Source organism: Pipistrellus hanaki, assembly GCF_964339955.1.
Source record: "Pipistrellus hanaki genome assembly, chromosome: 6".
Taxonomy (NCBI): Eukaryota; Metazoa; Chordata; class Mammalia; order Chiroptera; family Vespertilionidae; genus Pipistrellus; species Pipistrellus hanaki.
This window is the reverse complement of record NC_140508.1, coordinates 73,348,361-73,362,418: the sequence shown is the minus strand read 5'-3', so window position 1 is coordinate 73,362,418 and position 14,058 is coordinate 73,348,361. Positions and strand designations below refer to the sequence as shown.

Below are 14,058 nucleotides of genomic sequence, written 5' to 3'. Positions count from 1 at the left end.
AACACTTGCACACCAATGGTCCTATCAGTATTTTCTACAAAAGCCAAACATGGAAACAACCCAAACACCTCTCCACTGAAATATAAAAGGTGGCATAGACATACAGGAATACTGTTCAGATATTGAAAGAACTGAAGCACTGACATATGCTACAAAGTGGATGAACTTTGAAAACATGCGAAGTGAAAGAAGTCAGTCATTATGGACCACACACTATATGACTCCGTTGATGTGAAATATCCAGAATAGGGAGATCTGCATAGAAACAGAAAGCGGATTATTGATGACCTAGGACTGGCGATTTGGGGTGCAATGAGGAGTGACTGCATATGGGTATGGGGTTCTTTCTGGTGTGATAGAAATAGTCTAAAATTGATTGTCATAATGGTTGCACAACTTTGTATATGTACTAAATACCATTGAATTATACACTTTAAATGGGTGAATTGTATGGTATGTAAATTACATCTCAATAAAACTGCTCTTGAAAAAAAAAAAAACTTAGAAAAGGTCCTGTTATTTAGGTTCTGCTTAACAGAGGCAACCCTAGGGCTCAAGGAAGGTAGTTGTCAACAGGAACTGGAGTCAAGGTCACATCTTCAGTGGCCTTTTCCAGTGACTTCACAAAGACCCATGGGCCAACCTGTTATCTCCAGAAATGACTTAACAGAACTGTCAGCCAGAATCCACAGCTCAAAAAGCAAGAGCCTGGGTGTGTGTGTGCATCTATGCGCGCGCAGGCAAGGCAGAATTTTCCATAAGGTCAAGTTCATTTCTGTGCAGTCATTTGGGAGGGTCATGTGTACATTTGTTTCTAGTTTGTATTCAATTTGAAAAAGCCGACTCGGATCGGGTGTTCTATTATTAGGCATTTCCCGAGTTCGGCGTCTCAGTGTTGTCCCACTCAGTCTGCTCAGGAGACGGACTGACTTCTTGACTCATGCAGAACAACCTGCCCTGGTTCCTGCCCAAGGAGGGGCCGGCTTCGGTGTGCCAGCTTCCCTATTCTGCATCCCATGCACCCGAGCCAGGCCACTGCTGGGGAAGATCTCCTGCCCCAAGGGGAAGCTTCCTTCTCACTGAATGGCCTCCTACAAGGTGGAGGGGCTCAGGGGGGACAGAGAGAGAAGGAGGCCCACTATGGCTGGTTCTCTTCCAAGAAAAGCCCAAATGGAGGGGCCTTCCAGATGGAAAGAAAGGAAGTCTGAGAGAAGAGAGCATGCATTCCTCTTTTTTTTCCTCAACAGAGGGAAAGTTAAATTATGCTGCAGTTTTGCTCCACTGAAGATAAACTCTCCCTTCAAAGGAATGACCCAGCTCACTGCATCATGGTACCTTGGGATCTATCAGGATTCAAATTTATTAAGCAATGACATAAAGAATGCATTGTATAAAGGGCGTGTTTCATCACCCCATCCCCCAAGCTTTTTTTTTTTTTTTTTTTTTTTTGCTAAGTCATGAGAAGTCCAGCAAGTTAAAAACCAAAAATAAAAACTAACAAGTGTGCATACTCAGTCACAGATGGGGAAAAAAAAAAAATATTCGTGGAAGTTGCCTATGAGGCGGGTGGCTCCAGAGAGGAAAAACACAATCTCTGACTAATATGAAGGAGACTCCAAATTGCTCTTGGCAATGATCTCTCATCCCCAGATTCTCCTCCCTCTATGCCTCTCCGCAGTTCCCAGCCACAGGAAAACAAACCCAACAGCCCTCTCTCCCTGGCTCAGCCTGGAGGCTGCATGGCTGAGCAAGGCCTGAGCGCACAACATCCCCACACAACGCGCGACACCTGTGTCCCTGCTGTAAACACCTGGCCACTGGGGTGAGGTAGAGGGAGGGTGGGTTGCTGCCGCTCCTATCAGGCTGCTCATCTCAATATCTCAATAGCGGGAGAAAAGTGCCTTTATTCGGGCACCACAACATCAACATGTCATGCAAGGTGATCTTGTGATTTTTGTTGTGTGTGTGTGTGTGTGTGTGTGTGTGTGTGTGTGTGTATTTTTTTTTTTTTTTTTTTTTAGAAAGAAGGAGGAAAACTGTTCTCCCCGAAGGAGCTGGTATCAATTCTGAAGAAGGAAGGCCCTAGAGCATCACTCAGCTGGGTTTCGCTTGAAGGCAAGATTTATCAGTGCACCTTCCACCAAAGTGAGAGCTAATTTTGGAGGTAGTTATCTTACACCTATTATACCACTCGAGGTGGAAGGAAAGTTAGCAGGCCAAATGTCCCGGAATATTTATGGCTGTTCAGTCTCAGAAATCCCTCCGAGACCACTTTATTAGGACAGATATGCCGGGTCAGCTGAAAGGGAGATGGACAGGAGCTTTGGGAAATGGCAATGTAAGTGGGGGATACTGTATAAGCGAATGGAGCATAGTCTTTTCAGATGAGCCCTAAAATATGCTGGCTGGCTGGCATGAGCTGCTTTGAGAACTGTGGATGAGACCTGGGTTCTAGAACTGACTTTGCTACTAGGTCTTGTGGACATGGACAAGCTTCGCCTATGCTAGGATGAGGATCCCAGAGCCGCAGCCCCAGGCCTGTAAGTGCTTCAAGTCTCATGGCCACTGAGGAACGCAGCTGGTGCATTAGCAGGGTTATGGTGGGGGTGCGGGTGGGGGTTGAGAGGAGAGTCTCCACCCAGTTGGCATTGGAGGCTGCACAGGGATGCACCCAGACTAAAGGCCCATCTTGGACCCCACAATCATAAACCAATCATCTGAAGAACAGGGGCTCTCACAGCTTCATGGACACCATGTGTACCTCACAGTGTCCCCTGGAACTGGGGATGAGTCCTCCCGACTATAGCATGGGGATAGTTCATCCTTCCAACTGCCCACCCTCCTCTTCACCCAGGCCCCTGCTGCTTCTCCTTCCCACCTACTGTCTCATTCCATTCCCATTGAAGGAAGTGCTATTACTATCCCCATTCACAGGGGCCAGGGACCAGGTCAGTCTTTTTACTGATGTATGCTCAGCCTTTAGCATGGTGTTTGGAACCACACATTAGACAATGCAACCACTGCCTAATATATGATTGATTAATTGAATGGAAAGAGATGGAGGTTCAAAAGGTTAATATTCTGGTAACATTTACATACTATTTTTAAAGGAGATTTTTACTGAATTTTAGAGAGAGAAGAAGGAAGAGGGAGAGAAACATCAATGTGAGAGTGAAAGATTGATTAGTTGCCTCCTGCACAACCCCCACCATGGATAGAGCCTGCAGCCCAGGCATGTGGCCTGACTGGGAATTTAACCAGCAACCCACTGGTACCTGGGACAATGCCCAACCAACTGAGCCACATCAGCCAGGGCCATACATACTATTTTGTGTTGTGCTATAATTACACCAGATTCTTTTTTTTTTTTTTTTTAATATATTTTATTGATATTTCACAGAGAGGAGGAAGGGAGAGAGATAGAGAGCTAGAAACGTCAATGAGAGAGAAACATCGACCAGCCGCCTCTTGCACACCCCCTACCGGGGATGTGCCCGTAACCAATGTACATGCCCTTGACCGGAATCGAACCTGGGACCTTTCAGTCCGCAGTCCGACGCTCTACCGCTGAGCCAAACCGGCTTCGGCTACACCAGATTCTTGTCTCCCCAACTAAAGTGTAAGATTCTAAAAGATTGTGGTACAATGGGTAGCTTTGATTCCCAGCTCTATCACTAGCTGGGCAGCTTACTTAACTTACCCTTTGGGCCTCAATTTCTCATCTGCAAAGTGGGTCTAATGATTTATATCTTAAAGGTTATGCGGGTTAGAGGTGATAATGTGTGCCAAGCCCAGGGTCTGTCTGGCACAGGGTAGGTGGCACCTGCACGTCCCACTCTCGTCCTCCCTGCCTGTCTCCTCTGGCTTATGTCAGCACTGACACAGCAGGCTAAGCCTTGAGTTCCGTGACACAAGCTGGTGGCCTCAGGGCCCATGTGGCACAGGTGTCCCGTGGTTCTGTGTAAGGAGCACTGATCTTGTCTGGTGCCCCCTCATTTCCTCGTCTATAAACTGGGGTAATGAGGACACTGGGGAATGCCCTTGCACGGTCCTCAGTGTGGTAGCTGGGGGGAGCTTGGGAAAGTACCAGACACCACACTCTGAGAAACGGAGCACAGGCGGACTGACCCCAGCCTGACTCCGGGGAGAGTAGGTTTCTTTCCCCTTTCAGTCCAGGCTGGGCCTTAAGGGGACAGGGTGGCACCCTGGTTACTTTGCTTTCCTGAAGATCTAGCCAAAGGAGGTTCCTGAACCCTTTTAATCCCCGGGACTTAACTGGGTGAAGGAGTGGAGCTGAAACTTGAACCTGGCAGGGCTTGGCCCTCCCTCCCCTCCCCTTACACAAAATCTTCTTTTGAATCTGGGGAAGACTGCCTGATTGTTTCAACCACTTCCTTTACATTTTCAAACTTTTACATTTAGAAGGATTGGAAGGGGTAGGACACTGGTGGGCCAATGAATCTCGGGAATGAGGCTGCCTCTGGGGCAGAGTCCAGGACCAGGGGTTAAAGAAGGAGGCAGCGTTCCATCATCCCCTGCCTCCTGCCTGCCTACAGCCAAGACAACATTCTCTTCTCACCTCCCCACCTCCCCACTGATTTAAGACTACTGCCCCAAGACCTGATGCCCTAAGCTGGGATGCCAGGGGGTTCCAGCTCTTCCCAGAGCTCTTCCCAGGCCAGCCCCGCGGCCGCTGCGCCCAGCTGCAGGGAACCAGGTGCTCCAGATCGCGACGCGGGAATGGAGGAGCACGGAACTGGAACCGGTCCCTGTCCCCCACCCATCACTTCTCCCTCAGGCGGCCCTGGAGCCCAGAGACCCCAACTTCACTGGATTGCCTGGAGGGAGTTGGCACCGCCCACCCGAAGCCGGTTGGAGCGCAATGAGGGGTCCCCCATCCACCTAGCTCAGCCTGCGATTCAAACCCACGGCGCCGCGGGACTCCCTCAGGCTCGCTAGAGAGACTTCTGCCAATCCTCCTCCTCCTCCTCCTCCTCCTCCTCCTCCTCCTCCTCCTCCTCCTCCTCCTCCTCCTCCTCCTCCTCCTCCTCCTCCTCCTCCTCCTCCTCCTCCTCCTCCTCCTCCTCCTCCTCCTCCTCCTCCTCCTCCTCAGTTTCTGCCCTTATCCGGACCTCCACTGGAGCCAGAAGTCCCCATGGCTTCTGCACGCCCCGCTCCCTGGCCCCTCTAACCCCCAAGTTTTGCATCTGACTGGGGGGGGGGGCTAAGCTTTTTCTGAGGGGGGAGGATTTAAACTAACAATGTATTCGCACCATTACCTTCCTGGGTGCCACTCGCACTCGCACCCACAAAGCCTGCCCGAGAGGCTGCGGGCAACCAGAAAGCAGCAGAGTTGCTTCGCGCCGCGCCGAGTTCAGACTCTTTCTCGCTTTGCATTTCGCTGGGAGGTCCGCCCAGCACGCCCCGCATCAGCTCCAGGGCTCAGCCCCGGATCCCTAGCACTCCGGGCTCCAGCTCGGGCGGGCACGGATTTGAATTTCTCGCAGACCCTGCCCGGCGAGCGCCAGAGGCGGCCACCACCCCGCCCGAAGGTCCCCGCTGTGGGGAGCTGAGTGCCCGCAGCAGCGCCGGCCGGAGGTGGGGGCGCAGCCGCGGGGCGCTCGCGGTCTCTCCGGGACTCACACAGGGCTTTCTCCCCACCCCCATTCCCCGGCTTGGCCGCCTGGGTCCCCGGAGCCCCATCACAGCCCTCTCCCCACCGAAGCCGCCCGAGACCCACCTGGCTGCCCCCGGGGGACGCGGCGCTAGCGGCCGGGCCGAGTGCAGAGCGCGCCCAGGTCCCTGGCTGGGATCCGCGGCGCTGCTGGGGCGCCTGCTGCAGCCGGCAGAGGCTGTCATTGATTCGCGCTGGGCGAGTTAAGCCATCCCAGGAGTGGTTTTGAGAAAGCACTCCCACCCCTCCCTCCAACCAGAAGTATTTGGCAAGCAGCCCCTTTCGTCCACCTGTACTGTGAGCGCAGGAGAAGGACCGATTCGCCAGCCGCGCTTAAGCCTCACTTTACAACACGCAGATTAAGCTCCTTCCAAAAGGTAAAGCCGAGAGGAAAGCTCGGGTGGTGGCAGATCTCCCCTCCCCAAGCCACCCCTTTTCTTCTCCGTTTATTTATTTATTTTTTCTCTGCTATTTCACAAAGTGCCTCACCACTTATCTCAAATCAGGGGCGGCTTTTTATTATTATTGTTTTATTCAATTCTGCGTGCCTTTTATTTTTAGAGGCAATTTTATTTCCATTTGCCTGAAATCTGAGCCCAATAAAATTACTAGAATTATGTTTTCTCCTTAAAGGGTCGTGAGTATAACTTAACCAATTCAAACACCGTACAGAAAGCATCAAGTGGCAACTTAGAAAGAGACACGCAGGAGGGAAGCACAGAACTGCAGCCTCTCCACCAGGGCTGCCCAGCGGGGCTTGGCCCAGGGGAAGAACTGGGGCCCGAGGTGCTGGGGGGGGGGGGGGGGACTGGATACGCTTCTCCCAGCAAACACACAAATCATACAGGCTCTCCTCTGCTTTGTCTTGGGTCTAAGACTGACTCAGAAATGCCAACCAGAGACCCAACAGTTCATTTTGGAGGTGGGCCGACTGCCAATCACAGAGAGGTGTGGCTGGAGCACCCTCTCCCAGGCTGTTCCTTAAAACCCCTACTGCCAGAGTGGAGGCTCCAGCGGCTGTCAGTTCCCTTTCCACGAGCTGACTTTATCTGGAGGGATCCACCATGAACACCTTGGTACCTAGGTGGAGTTCCTCCTTGGTGCCCAGCTGCCTTGTGTGCCAGAGAATCAGAACAAAGGAAAGCCAGGCCTGGCCTTCTGTGGCCTCTGCCACTCTTCTAAGCACAGGCCATGAGCTTAAAGCACTCCAAACGCCAAAGGGAAAGCCCAAAGGTCCATGGGAGCCAAGAACTGGGCTCTAATTTGCAGAACCCCAAGACTAAAATATCTCCTCTAACAGGTGCCCCTGACTCCCCCCCCCCCCCCCCCCCCGCCTAAAATCTCAGTGTTAGTGATTCATTCTATTGTGGGGCACACCCTGCTCAGAGCCTGTGCCCGGCTGGCAAAATTGCTTCAGTAAGGCAGGAAGGGTCTCTCTGTGATTCTAAAACTGTCTATACCCATGGGCCAGGTGGAATGGGGGCAGGGGGCAGACATCCACAAGAGGCCAGACCCTCCTTGCTATGGTGGGAGACCTATGAATGGCATCATGAGGGGACAGAGGCTTGGAGTCAGGGAGGGTGGGAAAGGGCTGCTAAATCAGGGAACTGGGCACTGAAGGTCAGAAGGGGAGGCACTTAATCAGAACAGGTGGACAGTTTCCAAAATCGGATGACTCCATAGCTTTTATCAAAACCCACATACTCCCGGAACACCTAAGACAAAGAATGAAAAGTCAAGTCCCTTTGTTCACAGAGTCACCTATTAAATGTCCAATCACGGGTAACTCCACACTCCGCTCCCAGACAAGGTAGATAAAGGTGCCAACACATGACCGGATGGAATCAGTACCAACCCAGAAGAGTTTGTTGTGTTTGCCTCAATGGCCTGGGTGGAGGTGGGTGGGGCGGGTACAGTGGGGTGCCACTTTCGGAGCCTCCTGTTTTGTGGGGAGATAAAGCACAGAGGCTGGTCAGTGTAGGGCTGCCCTGTGAGGGATCCGTTAAGGACCAGGGCACTCATTCTGCAGAGCAGACAAGGAGCTCAGAGCAGTCCTAAAAACAGGGTTCACCCGGAGAGGGCTCCATGGGGTGGAGTAAGCAGGCCAGGAAGCTTGTGCTGCTGGAATTAGGAGGGCATGTCAAGAGGGGGAGGAAAAGCTGGGAGAGGGGGCAGTTGGCTTGGTTTAGACAGCTCTCCCAGTGGATAAAGTATCAGGCTGGGTCTGCAGGGTGAAACCAGTTTATGGAAACAGCTTCGGGCTGGCTGAAAGGACAGAGTGCAGGGCAAGGCTTGCTGAAGAGGGAGGGAGGCTTGGAGCACCTCTTTCAAACCCGGTTGGAGCTGGCTATGTGCAGAGGGGATGGTGGGGGCGGGAGGCTGCAGGGAGGGGCTGGGGGAGAGTTGCAGGGCCCAGCCCAGCCTGCCCCAGGCGGCCCCTCCTAGTGGGGCTCCAGCCTCTGGACCTGAAGGAGTTTCTGAGTAGGCCAGTGGGTGGTGCCAAGGCTGAGGATTCTGCTGCCAAGAGCCTGGGGAGAGCTGGCCCCTGTCCAGCCCACTGGCTGGGTCCTACAGTGGACAGTGAATGTCATTCCTCCCTCCCCTTTAATCACCGAGTGTGTATGCCCTGTTGGGACACACCCTTCCGAATGGCTCTGGGCAAAAAAGTGGGGAGCCCTGCCCACCACCCCTTCAGCCTCACCTCCCTGCTCTCAGCCCTGAGCCAGCTGCATCCTGGGAATAGGACCATAAAGGAGACACTCTCAAAGCCACCCACAGAAGGGGCTCTGGGCAGGCCAGACTCTAGATCTGCTATTGTGCATTTTCTTTTGGGACGTGGTCCCTTCCGAGGCCCTCTTTGGCCTCCTCCCTCTTACTCACTCTCCCCTGCTCACCCCTCCTTCCCGCCCCACCCCCCTCCAGGGTCAGGTCAGCTTGAGCACTGGGAAACAGGCTGGCTTACAAGCGCCTGGCTTTTCACATCTGCCTCCAAACCCACAACTCACTCTTGTTCCAGGGAGGATGAAAGCTCCCACTGCAACCGCCAAACCTGGCTCAGAAGCTGAACAGAAGCTCAGTGAGCAAATCTGCTCCGGTCTTCACCTGGAATCTTAGGGCACCTGGGCGTCTGCTGCGAGCCAGGCACACAGATGACTGCTGGAGGAGCCCACGCACACGCCCAGAGGGTCTAGATGTGTCTGTATCAGGGGTGGGTGCAGAGATGATCCTTGCAACCTAGAAATAGTCATAACTAATATCTACTAAGGATCTACCCCTCACCTACTCCTGGCAACCACCCTGTGAGGTAGAGTCTCTTCTCTCCCCTTTTTGTCTGTTGAGGAAACAGACTCAGAGAGGTCTTATCACTTGTTCAAGGTCGCACAGCTCGATGAATCAGAAATGTGAAGGTGACACCTGGGTCTTTACTTTGCTGATGTGTGCCTCAGTTTATCCACCTGCTAAACAGGCAGGGTGCTGACCCTTACTGACCCGAGAGGCTATTATTAGCCGGGAGGAGGTTGAGATGGGGGTTGGACTTTGGTAAAGGGCTCCAGCAAGTGTTCCCTAGAGAATGCACACAGGACTGGGCTTGAGTGTTTCTCAAGCCGGAAACTCAGAGTCACCCTTGCTGCCTCCCTCTCCTTCCCACCCCACACCCCGCCCAGCCAATCCATCCATCTGTAAGACTATCTCCAAAATAGATCTCCCAGCCGCCCTCTTCCTGCCTCCTCCTCCACCATGCCCTAGGCCCAGCTGGCACCCCCTTTCGCCTCGGCTTCTGCAGGGGCCTCATAACTGGTCCCACCGTCCCATTTTTGTCCTGCTCCTCAGCCCAGAGCCACACGGCTGCCCAAAGAATCGCCTTACGATGTTCATTTGGTTGTATCACAGGCACTTCAAATGCAACCTAAACTGTCCTGCTTCCCTCTGCACACTCACCCCTGATCCCACCTCAGCCTCCAGTCACTGGCAGCCGTTCCTGAGCTCCTTTTCCTTCCTGTTGTGAGACTTCACATGTGTGAATTCATAGACCTGACATGCTTCCCCCCTACATCAAGTCCTGCAGAAATGCTACTTCCTCCAAGAGGCCTTCCTTGCCCACCACAGATAAATTAGGGAGCATCTCCCTATGCCATTATCTAGTTCAGACCCCCATGCAACTTGCACCCCTTTATTTAACTACATGTTTACATTGAATTATTTCTGACATCCCTCCCCCCTAGAATGGAGGCTGCTTGTGGGCAGGGACCTCGTATATCTTTTGCACCGTGTGTACATGGTATATAGTAGGCCCCTGACAAATATGTGCAGGACAAAGGTTTGCTGAGAGAACCCCAGGTCCAGGAGATAGGCCAAATGGAGCTAGTCTTGGCTCTGTGTCCTTGGGGATGTCCCATGCCCTCGAGATCCTCAGCTTTACCCTCTGTAAACAGGGTCAAGGGGCGAGACGACAAGAGCCCCACCACGTCTGATGCTCTGCAGTCAGGTTGGCCTTCGCTCTCTGAGAACTTGCAGGGCCACTCCACAAGCAGGAAGAGAATCCTGGCTATAATGCACTTGAGCTGGCTTTGGGAAGGCTTCACTGTTGTTGCCCTGGTGACTTGTTAGAAAAATCAGCTTGTGAGAACTGAGGTTTTCTCGGGGCTATAACCAGCCCACAGCACCTGCTGCCACACCAGTGTGGGGACCGAGCCTTGTCCAGAGAAAGTTTCCAGCTTGAGGAACACTCCAGCCCTTGTCTGAGCACAAGACCAAGTCAGGGCTGATTCCACTTGGGGATGTCCACCCAATAGCCAGGTTCCCCCAACCCACCAGGTCTGAGCATCCAACCTTTAATGATGTCAACTTCTGTTCACACAGTGCCTTTGTGGCATTCTAAACCTGTTATCCTAGTTGACCTGCATGACAATCTGAGAAGGACCAAGGACCAAGAAAGGATTTCCCAGCCGTGCCCCCCACCCCCCCACACACTTTCCACAGATGAGGAAACTAAGACCCAGATTAAACAGTGAGTGAGTGGCAGAATGGAGACCTTTGAAATTAAGGATGAAAAACTCTAGTGAGATTAATTCTTTCAAAAATTTTAATATATGTATATATAATTTTAAGATATAATAATATTAATATATATAAAATATATATGAAAAAATATATGAAACTCTTCCATCTTAAAGGAAATTTGTGAGACAGGAAAATAGTTGTAGCATCATAACAATTCAGGGCAGTTGGTTTCAGCCTCTCTCTCTCTCTCTCTGGAGTGAACAGTCCACACTGCATTGAGCATGGTTTTTGTCTGACAAACAAACTTTGAGAGAAAACTCAGCCACTGGAACAAGAGGAAGAGGTGGCACTTGGGCACACCAGCCTCTTCCTTTCTCCCCACCCCATTCCCCCCTTCCAAGCCCTCGCCACTCTGAAGTCTTCTGTGTGTACTATTGTCACGGGGTCTTGACTGCAATCCTGAGGCTATCACATTGGTCCACAGATCAGACTTCACGGAAATGCATTAAAATGCAGATCTGGAATAACAACTCATTGCTGTTCAGCATGGACAGCAGAGGAGCTACAAATGGAGTCTGAGCAAGGTGCTAACAGACCTTCATACAGTGGCAAAGGTTACCCAGGCCTGTTACGCAGTGCTCCTCCACACATGGCTGCCACTGTGCTTTAGGGGCAGGCCCAGTCATCCAGAACCCACCCACTGGCAGTTTGCCAAAGGCCTTGACCAAACTCCTCCATTCCTTCAGGAGGAGATCCAGAGAAGCTGAGTGCTGGGACTGGCTGGCCTCTGACTACCGTCCTGTGGGAGCTGGAGGGTGAGGCCCAGAGGGGAGGCCCTGAGACTGGAGCCGCCTCCCCCTCTCAGGAGCAGGGAGACCAGCCAGAGCTTGTCCTGACCTCGGAGGGTGGTGCTGGGGGAGCAGAGGTGCATGGATTGTTCTCTGTGGGGGAAGTGAGGGGAAAGTACCTGCCTGATTGGGGTGCGGGAAGGACTCCGAGCAGTGCTGGCTGCACAATAGACAGGGTGAGGGAACAGGGTCCCAGCCTCTGCTCACAGCCCCAGGGCCCTGCGGCTGCCAGGGCCTCACCCTCCTCCCAGATTATATTGGGTGGCGCAGTCAGGCACCCACAGTGGGAGGAGGAAGGGTGCTAAGAGCTTCAGCTAGACCTAGCTGGGGCTCTGGGTGACTGGGCCCGTCACCACCAGAGCAGGCTGGGAGCCTGGGAGAAGGAGACAGCTCAGCCAGGACCTGGCCCAGGGGTGGGGCACCGGCTGGGAAGGAGGTGTGACTACCAGCCAGAGGAAGCACTTCTATCCTCCCTTTCTTCCCTCTGTACTGCTCTTCCCTCCATAGGTCTGTACTGATTGCCTTTCTGTGTCCCCAGCCCTCCACTGCTCTAGGCTTTAGCTATAATGTGGTAAACACAAAAGCATCTCCTGGCCTCCAAGGAAGTGAGCTCTTGCAGGGGAAAGACAATAAACAGATGAAGTCAGATGCATGAGGCCGAGTTACTGACCCACACAGAGTAAGCACATGGGGTTGAGGGTGGCACGTGACTTGCCCAAGGTCACAATGCCACAGGATACTGTCTACCCGACTCCTTGGCCAGTGTGCACAGAGCTGTCCCTCTTCCTTAGCATAAGCACTGGATTTACCTGGAAAGCAAGGGGGGAACTTAAATCTGTGCTTCTAGAGAAACTTTTTAAGGGGACATTTATGCACAGCAAACAAATAAGCAAAAACAAAACAAGCCCCCCAAACAATAACTAAGAACATCAATCTACACTAACAACGAGCTCACCTAATATTAAATGACACTCGCATGACAGGACCTTGTGTGTCTAGGTCACCCGGAGAGCTGAGGTCCAGGCTCTCCTCGCTGCACATTCTGGCCTTGACCCAAGTTCCCTCTGGTAAATATTTAAATATTGAGAAAGTTGGGCTGTCCCTCCAGAGTCCCTGCAAATGTGTGAGGGCGGCATTACCCAATCAAGTTATTGGGATCTTTGGGGCATAACAAATACTTCCTGTTCCTGAGTGCCCAGTCATCCCCTCACTAGCATGTGACACCACCCCCCCCTCGGTGATGGTGATGGGGAAGACGAGGAATGGGCTGTGTGTGTGTGCAGGCGTGCTCACGTGGGTGACCTGGTGAGGAGGACTGGTGAGGGGAAGGCTTGCAGATGGGCGGGGGGCTGACTGCCAGCTCGCGAGGGCTGTGCACAGTGGATTCTCTGTTGGAGAAAGCAGCATGCAGGGCCCTGCCACCCTCTAGAAAAGTCTCTGCTCGAACTGACCCTTTGTGTTCCATTAGAAGTTGGCCTCTGGCCTCATCGATGGCGCTGGTCCGCATACCATTGCCAGGGGCACTAATGTGGCTGGGCCAGCCCACAGCCCTTCCCCAGGGCCAGACAAACCAGCCAGACTGGAGAGTCAGCACAGTGACCTTGACCATATTGTGAGGGTGGCAGGGATTTTTCTCATTGAAGTTCAAAGCCAGGCATGTAGGGTGGACGGGGGAATAGGGCAGAATGGAACGACCATAATAGAGATTAAAACAAGGGACTTGGCCTCCTTTAAGGACCACATCAAAGAAAAGACTCACAGTCAACCCCCCGGACAGGAAAATAATTGTAATTATCAGAGCCGCAAGTGTAGTGCTAAGAGCCTCACATGCATGATTTCCTATAATCCTCAACGTCCCACAAAGTCAGTACGCATTCTTCCCCTTTTACAGAGGGCAGCTCAGAGCCAGGACTTGAACTCAGGTCTCACTGACCACCTCGAACAGTCTGTTTTAATCCTCCAACAGCACAAGGTGACCTCCAACAAAGTAGGAGAGACCAGAGTGAGACAGAAGGCTGCACATTTGGGCTGACCCCCTGCAGTGCTCAGGAGTCCACGTTACTATAGCGCTGCCAGCATTCCCACCCCTCATCTTAAACATAAGGACCGTCAGCTGGACTGCTGGTTGACCTGTGACCTGTCCAAGGTTACACGCTTAGTCAATGCCAGAGCAGGGCCAGGAACCCGGGGATTTTGATTCCGCTGGCCAGGGGGTTTTGCTGCTGCTGGCTTCCCAACCTCCACCAGGCAGGAGGGAAGAACTATGCCAGGTGCATCATTCTCTCTCTGTCCTGTTCTCCCTGCCAGCTCTGACTTCAGCCATGCTTTCATTGTTTTTCTGCCTCTAAAACCCGACCTCTCCTCTTTCTGCTCAAATCCACATTCTCTATGGACCGGATTCTGACCACTCAGAAGGTGTCATTATTACTTGAACTGCGGGTTAACTGTAGGTAAATGTGTGGGGAAGCCGTGGGGCAAAGATGTGACAACCAATGGTAGGGGCCAAGGCCAGCCAGACTGGCCAGAGCAGGGGGT

At 52.6% G+C, this 14,058-nt stretch overlaps 1 protein-coding gene across 6 annotated transcripts in view; it reads right to left on the bottom strand.

Moving 5' to 3' along the window:
• ZBTB7C (zinc finger and BTB domain containing 7C) overlaps positions 1-14,058 on the bottom strand; it is a 255,881-nt gene that overhangs the window by 73,468 nt on the left and 168,355 nt on the right. The window contains exon 1 of one of the 6 annotated variants that reach the window (XM_084887411.1): positions 5,741-5,806. The exons of the other annotated variants lie outside the window; for them this stretch is intronic. The gene's annotated coding sequence lies outside the window, so the exon portion shown is untranslated. Of the gene's footprint in view, positions 1-5,740; positions 5,807-14,058 lie in introns of those variants that run through there. 6 annotated transcript variants of the gene reach the window in all.